A 16336-nucleotide genomic window follows, 5' to 3' on the forward strand; every position below is an offset into this window, starting at 1 on the left:
AACCATCCTCTCAACATAGGCAAAGAGTGTGAGTGATCGTGGGGAGTGCAGGGAGAGTGTTACTAAAAGATGGAACATTATATCTAAGGCCTAGAGGTGTTGGAGGAGTTAAATGTTTTTTATAAAGTCTGCAGAGTAGTGAGTGTAGTCAGTAGAAGAGACATGATTCCAAGAGGGAGTCAAGCTCTTGTCATCCACGTCAAGAAGATCGAGAGACTGGACTCTATCCCAAGGCCAATGGGAAGCCCTAGGAGGTTATAAATCATGGGTGAGACATGACCTGGTTTTCTAATTTGTATTTTAGAAAGATCATTTTGGCTGCAATATGACACCATTAATTAAAGCTCATTATTGACATCACTGTATTTTTTATTTGAATATTGGAATGATTTGTGACCTCTTTCTGCACTCTACATCTTTACAGAATAAATGGTAAACCATATGTCCTCCAGCAAAGTCACGTAATGATCACCAGTATTGTAGCAGTATTGTGGAACTTTTAAAATTCTGAAGGGATTCAATTATAGTTCTTGAGGGTTTTTTTGGTAAACCTGATTCACACTTTTTAAGTATTTATTGAGCACCAACTACACGTCAGAATGCACTCTGCTATTGCCATGGAGGATCAAAGACAGAGGCTCCAAAAGGAGGCCATGACTGTCTCATTCATCACTCTGCCACTGCAGCGCCTGGTAAATAGTGAGTGCTCAATAAACAAATAAATGGAAGGAGGAGTCTCTGAGACATGGGAGAATAACTTAGTCCTCATGAGCACAAAATGGGGATAATAGTATCTTACCTCCCAAGGTTATTGTGAGAATATGTAGGTAAAACACCTACTCCAGAGGCTTACTATATAGTAAAAATTGTATTTATTGAAATAGTTCAAATACTGCTTGCTATTCTCAGTATTGATAGAAATAAACTAAGACCTTAAACGGTTGCAACCAAACTTCTGATATCTATTTCTCTCTTGTCCTCTTTACCCTGTAATATCACTTCAAAAGAAAAATGTGATTTGCCAACTACGCTAAAAGATTCAGTCACTCGTTAATTTATTCAACAGCTGTTTTTCGAGGTTATCTAAAATGCCAGGCATGGGTTATGCAGTGGTGAACAGAACAGACACAGTTCCCGTTCTTGTGGAGCTTATAATCTAGAAGGGAGACATTAAACAAAGAAAATCTCATGAATTATTACCCAAACAGTCTGTCATTAGAGAGAATATTAATAGAAGCTAATTTAGTAATAGAAAGGTAAGTCTTCTCTGAAGAAGTAATCTTTAAACTGGGAACTAAGAGTAGGAGTTTCATTAAGCATAGGGGATAAAGCAGCCCAGGAAGCAGGAAAATCCCGTGCAAAGGCCCTGCGGTAGGAAAAAAGCTTGGCTTATTGGAAGGATGGAGGGAAAGCCAGCGTGGCAGAGTGAAGGGAGATGAAGCTGGAAAAAAAGGCAAATCCTGAAGGGTCTTGGTTGCCACGTGGTCTTCTTTTATCCAGACCAAAGGATACACAAACTGCCTGAAATCTGACTGTTCTCTGGCTGTATCAGAGAGGTCCATGATGCCTGTGAAACAGGAGGACAGGTAAACTGAAGTCTTAATAGTCACATCTAAGCCTTGGGAAAAGTTGGTTATTTTTTCCCCTCTGGTTATCATGATAAATGAAGAAACATAACAAAGGCACCTAGCTGTTTGTTGACAGTGCTTATCTATTTTTAAAAAAATACATTTTTACCCCTAGGCAAAGTGGAACTATTAGAAAGCCTTTTTTTCTGCTTACCCCTTTTTTTCTTCCATGTGGTTCTTCCAAGGGAAACAACCAGTGGGAGCAGGGGACAATTTAGAACAGAGATGCTGTGGTGGTTCCCCAGGAGACATAGGGCAATTCTGGGTGTCATCAGTGTTTGAGTGGTGGCTTATACACTGGATTTGCTCAGAGAGGCCTCCATTTCCCTCTTAGTGATTAGAACAACCTGTGTTCTGGAACGCAGTATTTAAACAGCAAGATTGGCATTGCTATCTTCCAGGATGGTGAAGGCTTAATTAACATTTGAAAATGCTTCGAGATCTTTGGATAAAAGTGTTCTGGAAGCCTGAAGTGTTATTATCTTTGGAGTGATACAGGTCATGTGACACAGGAAGTGGCTTTGAAGGAAAGGAAAACCTTTCATCAAGCAAACTCCTTGGGGTGGTTTGAGCCTGTTTTGAGTGACTCAACATGCCCGTGTCATCTCTCCCTAGACTGTGAATGAAAGGAATAACTTGCTATAGCTTAGCAACTGCCACCATCGTTAACTGAAAGAATTTGGTGAGCTTATACATGAAACATACTACAAATTTGCAGAATCCTAAAGCATTTAGCACAGTTGTCCCTTATAAGCACTAAGTAAATATTAGCTGTTACTATTACCTTTCTCATCAATATAGTTTAAAATCTCTGGACTTGTTTTTTTCTGATCTTAATGCCTTTTAACCAGAGTTCAATGTTCTTCAGTGATAAACTAGCCTTACTTTCATTTTAAAGACTTGGTAAAGAGCAAAATAAATGAAAACCATTACTGTTGAGGCTCTAATGTGAGAGCTACAGATAAAGAAACTTCAGTGTCTAACACCCTTCCTGGCAGGTAACATTAGCTCAAAGCTGGGTACCTAGTCGTTCCCTTTCCCAACAAGAAGGGCTCAAAATAGAAATTGTGTTTCCTAACTTGTACTTTCCTGATGATTCCTCGGGGTCTTCAGTGGACAGGATTTCAAAAAGAACACTTTAAAGTAGTTCCAATTTCTTTAAGGGCAAAAGTGCAGAAAGATTTCATCCTGTCCCTTCCATTAACTTATACGTCTTCATAATACTTCCTGGAAAAGTAGAAGTCAGGACAGGGGTGGGGAGTGGAGAACAGGACTATGGTTCAGTTGAGAAAAGTATATTTTTGAGCCATATGTATATGTTCTCTCTCTCAAAACAAACCTGAGCATGTGTGTTGTGTTTGTTAAATTAATTTTGCTGGCTGGATGACTAGAAGTTTCTTTTTCTTTTTAAATACACACCTGCCTCAAATATGATATTTTGAGCAAGGGAAAGGTGTTTTGGGAAGTGGTACAGGAGGGAGAGAGAGAACAAGGGAAGGACGTAGGAAAGATATAAACCAAGTAGGAAAGGGGCGAGGGTGGAGGCGAGGACAGCCCTAGGGCATTCTGGGATAGCGAGGCCGCCCAGGGCATGCTGCGATAGCGAGGTCGCCCAGGGCATGCCGGGAAGGGTTCCAGCCCTGTTATCCGCACCTGTGGGTGGGAAGGTTCCTCAGACGCGGGCCCACAGGACCGTGGGGTGAAGCAGCGAGCTGACCTAATTAAAAGCTCGTTACACCAGCACATCCCCATTAACAGGCAGACCCACAAACAAATCCCTCAGCGCAGGAGGCCTTTCCTGCTTCCCAGACGGGATTCCAGCCGCAACCCGGGGGCCTGGAAACTATGGCCAGTTAAGTGACCTCCTCGTCTGTGACCCTCAGGTACAGTTTCTTTCTGGCTTATTTCACATTCCAGTAAATTAGTTTTATTCTCTCTGAACCACTGTAACAAAGAAAGCTCTCTGGTCATCATGGGTAAAATAACAAGGGATAAAAGAACGCGTACTTCACCTAATCAGAAACAAATAACTAAATCTCCCTTGAAAATCAAGCCTTTCCTGTCCCGCCCTTTTCTTTTCATTTATCTTTCACTGGTGGGATTTTGAAATTACCATTCTATAGGCAGACTCTGGTACCGGCCTTCCTCGCATTGTATTTTGTATAACTGTTGCTGACCCTGACAGAAGATCTCAAAACTTGTTTAAGTATGAAGTTCGTAAATGATCCTATTGTTTGGGTGGTGGGGGTGGAGATGGGGTGGGAACAGAGGGTTTATCTAGCCAAAAAAGAAAAAAAAAAAAAAGAAAAAAAAAAAAAGAGGAAAATGCACCTTAACCAGGCTCAAATTAACTGAAATGGATCAAAGTAAACAGAGACATCTAAAAGCTTTTGTAAGTTAAAAGTGGCTATCTGTTGCAGGTCTTGCCTCATTAACTGCTGATTGAAGCTCTGCTTGGCCCTCTGGGATACCTAACACCCCAGGCCTATCACCAGATGAACCCCAGTTAGGCGCTTTTGCCTTTCCCTGCGTTGCTTTGCACAGCTCCTTGACCTCAACCTTCATGCAAATGTTTATCCTTCCTACCAGGCAAAGGGAGTAAAGGGAGAATCTTTCTGGGAATGTCACTTCTAGCCAATGAGGACTTGCTGGAAAAGAGAAATGGAAGGCAGAGTTGTGGTATCTCTGCAGATCTGTATTCTGAAAGGTAGACTTGCAGCTCTGCTGTTTTAAATAGAGCTTCTGCACAAGAATATGTAGGGGAAAGAGAGTCCACCGTTTCTTTTCCCTTAGGTGTTGGCCTCATTTCCATATGTGAATGGTGAAAGGTGACGATTAGGCCATATGCTTTAAGATACAGATATCTCTTGGCTCCCATGGTCCCAGCCCTTCAGCAGGCCATTCAGCTGGGACAGGGAGCTGAAACTGAGAGGGTTGTCTAGGGGAGGAAGAAAAAATCGTGCTGGGGGTGACTTGTGGGGGGAGGGAGGAGCGGGGCTCTTTGAGTAGGACCAGATAGGTCTCTGTGTAGAGTAATATTACAGCTCTTTCTCTCATAAACAAGCTGCATGCCTGCTTCTAAAGACCCATCTGGCATAGCTTTGAGAATGGCAATAATTACAAGCTGATGATGGACATGGAAAAAAAGCCCTGCTGAGCTAACTCATAAGGAAGTACAGGCCAGGACTGCAGGGAAATTACAGGCTGAAAACCTTTCTAGTTTAGGCCTTTTGGTGTTCTTAATCACAGACTTTAAATGTTGTAATAAACACTGTTGCATTTTATTGACCAACTCCCATGACAGGCAAATCTTTTTCATTTTATTTTATTTTTACCATTTGCTCTTTGGAAAGCTGCTCAGCAGTGTCTGTCTAGGCCATGGCAATAGGTCTTTAATTTTTCTGCTTATAGGAAAATTAGGGAAATGGGTTGGCTTTTATTTAGTTAATAGAAATATATAAACTTTTTTCTTAAATTGCTCTCTGCGTTCTGTGGATCAGACTCAGTGCTTGGACTGTAGCTGTATAAGATATGGTTTGGCTGTTTCAATCAAGAAAATTGAAGGGGTAAAAAGAACAAACTTGGGAAGAATAATCTATAATTCTGTACAATCCAATAGTGTTTATGATATAGAAACAAGTAAAAATCCAAGTTAAATAATATACTGTCAGGTTCTGGACTTGTTTGTGGAGATGATCTTTATTTCAGGGATGAATTTGACATGGAAAGGATAATCCTTCTCAAAGTTTTAGAGCCTAATATTTTACAAGTGGATCTAAGACATTTTGTCCTCTCAGACATTTTAGATCATTTGATGGAGCAGATGTTTTCAGGAAATCTTCCTAGGAAGAACAAAATAGAAACACTGGAAATTTCCTTTCCTCAGAAACATGATTAACCTCAAAATCTATAGGTTAAATGTCATGGCAAAATTAGTCTTGAATATAACGTTACCAGTTGCTGTTATAATGAGATTGTGATACCTCATGTGGAGTTTATTCTACCTCAACACGTTACCAGTTTCCATGAAAATAATTTGATCTTCATTTTATACATTTTAAAAGTCTGAGGTTAGAAATGGTGAATAATGGTATGAATTGGGATTTTTTTGTGATCTAATTAACTTACACAAATAAGTCCTTGTTCAAAAGATACCTTTATGGATTTTACAGCAGAGCATGTAAAGTTCATTATTCTTTAAGCACTAGATACTGCTTTTGTAACTTATTTTCAAATCCTTTTCTTCTTTGCTACAATTTCTCATTCATACTCCTTAAAGCCTTGTATTTTATTCTTTGTGTTTTGCATACAGGCTTGGCTATCCCAGATGGATTATTTAGTTCTGTCCTTTTGCATTTGATTACTTGTTCAAGGACATAAAGTTTTGGGGTCTATGAAGTTAAAGCAATGAAATGGTTGTGCAATGGAAATTCACCAATATAAACTCAGTCTCTTGTCCTTTCATAAGCATTGCTTTACCTGAAGCTCCCTTGTCAATGAGAAATTATTTCTTTATATCTAACTGTCTCTTTTCCTATACAGGCTGGAATTGTTCCTAACAAAAGAAGCATGAATTGGTGGAAACTATATATTAAATGCAAGACTATTTGTCTAGTTTTCATTAGGTTGCTGAGTGAAAAGCCTTAATTCCTCTCTTTTCCCAAGGTACTCAGATATCCATGAAGGCCCCCTCATCTCACACTATCATTTCTCTCACTGGGCACAATCCAGCTTTAAAGAATTCAACACTTACTGGTCTTTAGAGAACTGTCAGCAATGACAGCAACCAGGGACACTGACATGTCTTATTGTTTACAAAGGATGAGCACAACAGGGCCTCTCGGATGACTTGATAAAGCCTTGCAACTTCTCTCTCCCTGATTCTGGCCTCTCTGGGCCAGCTGCCTTTTCATGGTCAGCTAAAGACACAAGTATCAAAACTTGATCTAAACACCGACAAGTCAGCAAACACAGCGCCAAAGATAAACTAGGGCTGCTCAAGGTTGCTTTGTAAACAGTGAAAACAGAAAACAAGAATATCTCAGTCCCTGATTCCTTAATGCATACGGTTTTCTTATGTACTTAAAATTTGATGGAAAAAATCCTGAAATAGCAGTAAAGTAAGTTCATGGATTATTATCGTGGTCTTGAATATTTAATCTCTTTTTCTCACTTTAGCATCCCTCCATTCCTCTAGAAATACCAGCCAATGTTGTAGTTAAATTAAGTTCAACTTTTATTTGTTGTTGTTTTGTTTTGTTTTTAGGTATTCTGAACATACTCTTTTCTGTTTAGGGAATCCTGAAATGTCTTAGAAATTGTATAAATGCACTTGCTTTTCTTCATTCCTACTTTGTGAAGTAGAACTTTCTTATCAGGAGGGGGATGACCCCGGGAAGTTGAAACTCCTTTCCTCCTTTCCTTTTGCTGCCATTCAGCATTGAACAAATGGAGGAAGAAAGGAAAGTTTCATGTGTTTATGTTTCCCTCACATCAATGCTTTTGTTAAATGGTATATATCCTAATAACTCCATCAGCTGTGTGGGATTTAGGAGTATTGTCTTCCTTAACTTCTTTGTAACTGATTGGGACAATGCCGTTACCTTCTTTTTTTTTTTTTTTTTTGCTGGATGCGGGCCTCTCACTGTTGTGGTCTCTCCCGTTGTGGAGCACAGGCTCCAGACGCGCGGGCTCAGCGGACATGGCTCACGGGCCCAGCTGCTCTGCAGCATGTGGGACCTTCCCGGACCGGGGCACAAACCCGTGTCCCCTGCATCAGCAGGCGGACTCTCAATCACTGCGCCACCAGGGAAGCCCAATGCTGTTACCTTCTAAAGGTGCTAGGCCATTCCCAGAAATGAGCTCTTCCAAGGTGCTTGGACAAAAGATTTTTATAAGAGGCCTTTTTTCCCCCCTTGTTTCCCCTTTCTTACAGAAATGACATTGTTGAAAATAATGTACACCACAGTCAGTAGAACAGAGCACCTTTCTTAATTTTAGTAATATGAAGGCCACAGCAGTCACAAACACTGTAGCTTGGTGTTGTCACAGAAAGGGATTTAATCTTGATTATGAAGCAGAATCTTCCTGGTCTCTGCTAACAATCTGCTCGGCTATTTCTGAACAGTTCTCATAAAATGTATGCCTAATTTTTACTAAAGCATCTGTCTGTAGAATTGGCTGCTTATATTATAAGTCACTGCTTCATAGCTCTTGAGTCTCAGAGTGCAAGTAAAAGTGGCTATTCCCTTTTTACAGATGGTGAAACTACAGTTCTTGGAACCATCTTGCTCTATGGGATACCATATGAGTGATATCATGAACCCAGGGCTATGTGCTTTCAACTTTGCTGTTTTCTCCTATGAGCCCACTTTGAAGATGGAGGCACAGTTCTAACTGGGACACTCAGAACAGAAGGCCCATTGGTAGAGGCTCTGACAGTGATAAGCAGTGGAATGCAAAACTGCAAGCTTACCACTATTTGCAAGCAATAGCACCATCTGAAAACACTGGAAACAATAGAGCAATGTGGCTAGGAAATGATACAGAAGACTGTTCACTCCAGGTCCGTGTTTGAGCCTATGGAATTATTGAATACTATTGATTCTGATGGTGACTGTACCCTTCTGTACCACCTTGACCTGCTGGGGCAATTTCCATCCTACACAAGTTAAGTGCATTTTTGTAATTTGATAGACTAAAGTGTTAACTCCTGTTGAAATATCTATATTTGGAGTTACTTGTAGATATGGCACAAATACAGTCTTTTCCATACACAAAGATTAACTTTCTTGAAAAATTATCCAAATAATTTATTCTCTCATCAGACCATCATTTTAGAAATAATTTTTCACTGGTACCAGATACAGAGTCGATAGAGATTTGTGCTCATATGGGATGCATTCTGCAGAGGTCTCCATGTATAGATGGAATCTACCAATGCTACTTCTAGCAAAATAATAATGCTACTAGTAATCATCAGAAAGAGGACTTCGTGGTAAATCAAGACTCAGAAAGTGATATGCCACGCAAGGGACGTAGTATTGTATTGTTAGCCTTTCTTCTCAAGCTCAACTATACCAGCTTCCTGTTGCTTCTTCTCTGGTCTGGCTGTGGCATTCAGATATTTGTTCAGTCCCAGGTTTTGTTTGTTTGTGTGTTTTTGGCTTGAGTAATTGTGTAGCTTGAGGTCCTTCAACTCTTAGCTCATCTTGAGTCCTTGTGTCATTTTCAAGACTGGGTTTCTTTCTTTCTCAAATAAATTCATTGGCCTGCCTGCGTAGCTTTAGCACAGTCCAGGCGTCTATCTACAGAGGTACGAGACCGTGAGATCTGCTAACATGCAAAACGAAGATAAAAGCATTAAAAAAAATGTCTTCCTGCGTACGGGCCTGCTTTATAATAAACCAGAACAGTGCATGAATTAAGATGTTGTTGAAATGCCTGAGTGTCTCTGCCCTTTTATTACATCCAGGGTGATGAGGTCATGGCTTACTGTTGGAAAATTATGATTTTCTTTTGGAAGTTTGAGTTCGTTTTTTCATTCCAGGCGAGAATAAGGACTGTAATTAGTCTGTCTCAGATTTCTTAGTAGCAGGGAATTTGATTACTTAATGCCAATAGGCTAAGGAGATGGTTTTACTTCTTGGCTTTTTTTCCCTTTTTGGAATGAAGGCAAAAATGTGAACTAAATATTTGTTTTATTATGACATCATTAGATCTCTGTGTGTAGAGCTATTTAAATGAAACAGTATCTCAGATGCGTGTGTATATATATAACATATATTATACTTATATATTTATTACATTTGTATTTTATATATATATATATATATAATTTTTTATTGTGGTGTTTATCTGTTGAGCCTTGATTGAACCCTTTTAAATGTAGCACTTAAGTCTCTACTGCTGAAAAAGAGGTGGTCTCTCCATTTGGTCAGGATGGTAGTTCTCAATCGGAGTCAAACCCTTCACAAGTATGTGTGAATTTAGAAATGTTGAGAAGCAATGGATTAGGTCATCTCTCTTCTTTTATGAAAGATATATTCCTTGTCCTCAGTTTGGGTGACATTTATTGAGGTTCCCTCCTTCCCACCAAGTCTTCTTGATTGTGATTCTCAACTTAGTCTTTCATCCATGGTTTAGCTTTTAGTGAAAATTCATAATTCCTATACTGGTCAATTCTAGTATAAGAACCATTTATGAAGTACTTGCCTTATTTAAGGCACCATGCTTGGCACCCAGGACCATCTTTAGAGGGATTAACTACTGTCTCTGTTCTTTAGGAAGAGATGGAAAATTCTACAATAGTGAATACAAGTCAGATTGGGACAAACATTATAACAAAGGGGTAAACAAAGTGTTATGTGTGCATTGAGGAGGAAGCAATCTGTTTTGCCTTGGAATCAGATAAGGCTTCCTCGAGATGCGACATTTGAATTAGTCTTTAGAAGAGAAGTAAGATTTGAATAGATGAAGCTAGAAGAAAAATACAAAGTTCTAGAAGTGTGAAAGTCCATGACATGATCTGAGAAAGGAGGTGAGTCTGTTTTGGGTAGAGCATTAGCTGTGTGTGAAGAGAAAATGGCAGGTAAGTTTTGAAGTATAGAACAATTTCAGTTTATTAGTAGCCTTGAATACTATGCTAAGAAATTTGACCTTTATTCTAAAAATACCCCAGAAAGCTAGTAAAAACTTTTGGACTAACAGGGTGTGCCATGATTATGACTGTACCTCGGAAAGGTAACTGTTAGGGATGTGAAAGAAGACTTGGGGCAGAGAGAAAGCAAGTGGTGACAGTGGATACATTGGGGGCTATTACAATAACCCGAGTATAGATGACATGACATAGGGCAGTGACAGTAGAAGCAGAAGTGAGAGTGTAATCCAAGAGATATTCAGAATCTAGAATTGGTTGTGGTGGGATACACAAATGACTCTGAAGTTTCTACTTTAGGTGATTGTAAATGGAGAAATCACGAGCTGAGATAAGCAAATTTAGGAGAAGGTTTGAAGGAGAAAGCAATGAATGCTTAAAGTGATATTTTTAATGCTTTGATTATATACACCATTTCTTTCATTTTTGAAGACAAGCTTGTTACAGTTATTTATTCTAGATTCCATTATTAGAACTATACCCTATTTTGCTTTTGATCTAGGATCTTGACACTTCCTGACTCCTCAGAGGAGGAGAAGAAAAGGTATATTTTCTTTTTGTCACTTCTGAACATATTTCTGTTTTACCCTAATCTCAAGGTATTTCTGAAGAGTATCTTGAGCCTTCCTTGAGATAGACTCTTTGACCTAAATCCCCTTTCTCCGGCTATACTCTTGAGGATGAGGCAATTTGAAATCCTTAAAAATGCTTATAGGATTCTCACAGTTAGACAGAACTGGCCTTTATAAGGCTAAACTTGGAGCCAAAATGGATTCTTGGATCACATATCTCCTGCCAGTTACGAAGCTGCCAGATTCCAATCCAGTGGGTGGAAATGGACACCAGCCCTGGAGGAAGTGATGGCTACACATGGGCATCTGCTACCTCTGCTGCTTCCTCTCCTTGAGAAGGAAGGAAACTGTGTGCTTTCCTAGGCATTTTTCTTGTTCTTTTAACACAGGGGGACTGAAGAGTCTTGGAGTTTGGATAGTGAACCTAAGGCTGGAGGGGTTTCCAGAGAGCAGACGGTTCCCATCTCTGAACTTTTGTGACTTTCTTTCTCCACCGCTTTTCCTGTGCTGTACAACTTACTCCATCTCCAGAATTCTGGTGCACAGTGTTAGAAAGTCTTATCCGAGAGCCTGGAGTTCAAAGACAATGCAAGGCTTCAAGGTGGAGACACCAAAATGGAAGAAAGGGACTATACCACTGTGCTTTCTTCCTGTAAATGAGATGTAACTTATATAAATATTCAAACTCTTTCCTAACTCATTTCTTTTATTATATTTGCATATCACATATCCAATGACTGGTCCTCTTCAAAGGTAGTGAAAAGTGTTACCAAAATTCCACATATCTACTTTTCATCTGCTAAAGCCATTCTGAAGTTTGCCATATGAATTTGGTTTGGTTATAATTCCCCAAATTAAATATTTAAAAATCCCAGGCAGCAAATTCAGCTCTGAATCTCTGGAAAACAGTGTATAATGGGTGGATCTAATTAGATTGTGAACTTAAGGCACCATGTGGTTTATATAAGCATTAACAATTTATTCAGGGCATTTTGGGTCCCATTTCCCACCCAAGAAAATGGAGAATATTATGCTTCCTTTTTTTCCCCAAGTTGTGGCACACAATTGCTTCTCCAGTTTCGATTCCTTTGATTATTTCAGCAGGAATGGGTAAGATAAAATAACTCTTCAAAAAGTACATAAATATGGGTCTTTCCTGCTGATAGTAGCCAAAAAGGATGTATTAAACACCTACCGTATACCCTGTACATTGATGGGTGCTGTGTGGAAAGAAGAAACAGGGCCTGTAGGAGATCATTTCTGAACAGGGGGGAGAGGGCTGGAGCTGAGGAAGGGGGAGAATGGCCCACCATACTTTCTTTGCTAGGCTCTGATCCCTTGAAGACCAAGCGGAGGGGAAAAGCTCAGAAGAAAAGCACATTGTCAGCCACCCTCCCATTTTAGAGATGGGGATAGCAGGGGTGGGGAAAGGATAGACATGGGGTGGCAGACTTTTACTTTCAACAGACTGGCTTTAGTTCTCCACAGTAGTGAGTTTGAGGGCAGCAATGCAAAGGGTGGCTTATTATTTTTTGATGTTAGCTTATAAGCAACTTTGACAGCAAAGTCCTCCTCTTTTCCATCTTTTTAACTCTCCATGGTATCCCCTCTAAAGGCAGCAGTTAAGTGCTGGGGTCCAGCCCTCGAAGAGGCTGATAATCTCCAGACATGTCCACAGACACTTGTAAGTTGAGAGCCGAATCCTCTGTCAGACACATTTTCCTGGTCAAATCATGCCTGTCCCACCTAACTGATACTGATAGTCCTGGGAGCCGGTTCTGATGCCAGCCTGTATTGAACTCCTAGACGTGAGCAAACTTTCTTAAAGGGCAGTTTGGGCTAAAACTTGACCTTTCGGAGCTCTGGAAGGTGGGCAGGGGAGCAGAGGGTTGCTGGGGAGAGAGAGATTTCCTGGTTATTGCTACAGGGAGTCTGTTTACTTGCCTTCAAGGGTCACAGCCATCTGAATGGGCTTTTCTGGCTCTGCTCTTGGGTTTGGTTTCAGAGGACCTGGTCCTGTGGAATTCCGCTCCTGGTTGGCCCTCCCCTTACTCTGTTAGGCATGGGACTTTTATGGTTCAAGCCTTCCCCAGGAACACTGCAGCTTGCTTGCAAGAACAGCAATTGGAAAGGCCGTTTTAAGTGGAGTTTACTGTTGTTGTATAAACCTTCATTTAAAATTGACTATAAAATGTTTCTGAACCTGCCAAACACACATTAAAATATTTTGCTCCATTTATGCCTATGTGTAACATTTGGTTTCTAAAGAGCTTTAATCAAGTAATCTTCAAGTAGGAAGTTATTCATCTTTATTGCCAGTCGGTTCTCAGTGGTGGTCGTGGCAACAATCTTTTTATTGCTTCTGTGTTTAGTTGTTCTTTGACATGATAGAAGTCAGCTGCAGTTCAATGAGCTCACTATTTGTGCAACTTAATTGCTTGCTTCCTTCAATACATACTCAATTTTTCCTTTTATGAGCAGGGCTGTTGGAAAAATTAAGCTTAGGGATATAGCCATCCACTGTTAATTAACCTCCTTCCCAAACACATTAGTAAAATAGGTCAAATAACTGCTGAGCGCTGAGTGTGCTGTTCCCAAGGTCCTCCTCGACTGAGAAGTGAATCCTGTATTAAGTGAACAAATGTTGGAACTTTGAGCATTTTCTGGAAATAGTGATGACGTAAGAGTAATGCTTTATAACACAGCATTCCCTGTTGCACCATCTTCTCGAAGTTGAATATATTGTTTGACTTTGTCTAGTTCTACTGTGAGTTTAGCTTGTTTTGTGTTATATCAACATTAAGAGAAATAAAAGGCAGTGGCAGCCTCCTTTATTGCTTTCTAGGTTATTGCTTGCTTTCAAAGGGGCATCCTAAATTCAGCTTTCCCTTTACATAGTGACCACCACTGTTATTTTGACTCACAATTCCTAGAACAATCTGAATCTTGTGAGGACGTATAAACATTTGTGATGAGTATAAAAATATGCTCAATTGAGGTAACTAATCTATCAAAATAGATTTATATAGAGCTCTTATAATTCCTCTCCATGTCAGGTTATATTCAGATGGAAAAATCACTTTAATTGCAGTGGTGAAGGGCCGACTGGAGCTTTGCCAACTTGACAGAAGACATTTTGAAGTTTATAGACTTAAAAAGAAAAAACAAAAAAAAAGGGAAAATTTGACAGTTCCTGAATTTGTTAGAAGGCAGAAAAACGTCAGGGTTCAGTTTATACTTTTAGAAAGAGGAAAGCAAATACAAATAAAATGGGAGGATGTGCCAGTCAGAGCTCAGAGCTGACGATCACATTTGTGATCTTTATCCTTTCTGTAGTTTCCGTGTTTAGCCTTTAATTGGGAAGGACTGGGGAAAAAGAAAGAAACCTAACCAACTCTCCAAATAAATCCTGAACTGTTAAATACGGAAACTTCTTTTCTTTGAAATTATTACTCAGTTGCAATCTAAATCTTGCAAGTATTTTTTATTTAGGTAGAGAATCTATATTTCTAAAATCATATGCTCTGATAAAATCATTACCAAATAATGGTTGGTTCAATACTCCTCCAAGCTTTTAGTGCCTCCCGACCTGGGCGTGTTTTCTGTTTTGCACTTACAGTCAATGAGAAGCTTCTTGCAGCATCTTTTTTCCAATGTCACTTCAGAATATCAATGACATGGAATTGATGTTGAAATGGGAACCTTTGGGTGTCTTAGTTTGCCTACCAGCTGGAGGGATAATGACCTTTTGCCAGTCTAGACTCCAGGGGCTAGTTAGGAGACTTGATTAGCTAATGCTTGTCAGGAGCCTTGAAGCAAAAATGTTTTCCCTGTGTGCTACTTTGTCCTACAGTAAAGCTTGCAAGAATGACCTCATTCATATTCATTAGTTTTGGGTTTCTAAAGGTTATCCTCTCTTATCTTTTGCCTGGCTGAGGCCTGAGATGCAAATGGCACATTGTTGACACATGGAAAATAGTTGAACCATCTGAAAGGTTGAGAATGGGAGGAGGGGCATTGCATTCACACATGCTTGTAGATGCTTTTGTGACTATCATTTGTGTGCTGGCTCTTAGATTCCAGGTTAAGGGAGGTGGGGCTGTAACTTTTGGTGGAGAAGGAACTGCTATGAATCAAAGTCAAGGGATTGAGTTAAAGCTTTATTCTCATCTAACCAATTATGATGGCAGATTTCGTATCTTTTAAAAGTAGAAGATACTTGTTTAAGAAAGGGAAAAAGTAGAAATCCTGGATTGGTGGGTACAAGAAAATAAAGAAATTTGGAAAATTTTTAATCCTTTATTTAGCCTTGCTCATCATTTTCTTTCTTCCTTTCCTTTCCTTTCCATTCTCCTTCCTTCCTCCCTCCTCCCCGCTCTCCCTTCCTTTCTTCCTTTTGTAAAAAATATTCTCACACAGACCCCTATTGCCAGCCTGCATGAAGCAAATTGCAAATACTCAGTTTAACTTTTAAAATATTGTCTTTAAAATAGCCAGACTTTTGTCTCAGGTGAATATATTGGGTCATATTAAACCTCCATGAATTGGTATCTCTCTCGTCTTAAGCGTATGTTCCTGTGGCTTTTCTAGCAGTCATTGATTGGCTTTAATTAAGTAAATTCCAGAAAGGAGAGCTGGGAGCCATGGAGATACTTCCTATAACCAGCAGGTGGCATTGTGGATACTACAGTGGTAAAGAAACGGATTTAGGAGGCAAAGATGAAAGGGGGAAAACTGGGATAATGAGATAACTTAAGCTTGTCTAAAGATCTTTGGGAGGTTAACAGGGCATCTCAGAAAGCTATAAACCAGTTTCTGAATGTGGAAGGTTGCCATGGATCGGCCTTATAAGAATATTTTCTCTGATTTTTAAAGTCTTCTTTCCAGCTGTATCAATTGATATCTGTTTAAATTCTCTATATATGTTATTGCCCAGACTTGAAAAACAAACTTGAAGGGAAGATTCTTAGGGAATTTTAGAAATCAACATTTACTCATATTCTAAAACTGCAGAATGTATTGAATAAAATGGAACTCAAGCTTTATGTGTTTATAATATAAAACTACATTTCATGCTCATAGAGTATTAACTAGGGAAACAGGTTAATTTGAATTAGTTATATTAAAAAGGCAGTGAGGAGGACATTTTCCTGGCCTCCCATTAGCCTCTGCACTCTCAGTCATCTATGACTCACTTTTCTTTAAAAAAATTATTTGGAAAAGACTTCTGTAAATCAGTTTTTAGAAGATATTTTGCTGTGTGTGGGTAAATTTTTGCTTCTCTGGAAGTTTATATAATGCTGCATTTAGGCAATCAAGTTGAGTAAAGAGATAGCAACAATTATTTACCTCCAGATGAAGCCTTCCTGAAATAGCAGGGATTCTCCAAACTTCCGGGGCTCTCTTGTGAGGGTAGGGGCTTGTCTCTCTTTTCCTGAATCAGAGGGGAACTCCTTCTGTAGCTTAGACCAGAGGCAGAT

At 39.6% G+C, this 16336-nt stretch overlaps 1 long non-coding RNA gene across 1 annotated transcript in view; it reads left to right on the forward strand.

Moving 5' to 3' along the window:
• The first annotated feature begins 3280 nt into the window (after window positions 1-3280).
• LOC307182154 overlaps window positions 3281-16336 on the forward strand; it is a 54276-nt gene continuing 41220 nt past the window's right edge. The window contains exon 1 of the long non-coding RNA XR_013827136.1: window positions 3281-3511. This is a non-coding gene — a long non-coding RNA (uncharacterized lncRNA). The remainder of the gene's footprint in view (window positions 3512-16336) is intronic.

This window comes from Stenella coeruleoalba (genome assembly GCF_951394435.1).
Source record: "Stenella coeruleoalba genome assembly, chromosome: 2".
NCBI lineage: Eukaryota > Metazoa > Chordata > Mammalia > Artiodactyla > Delphinidae > Stenella > Stenella coeruleoalba.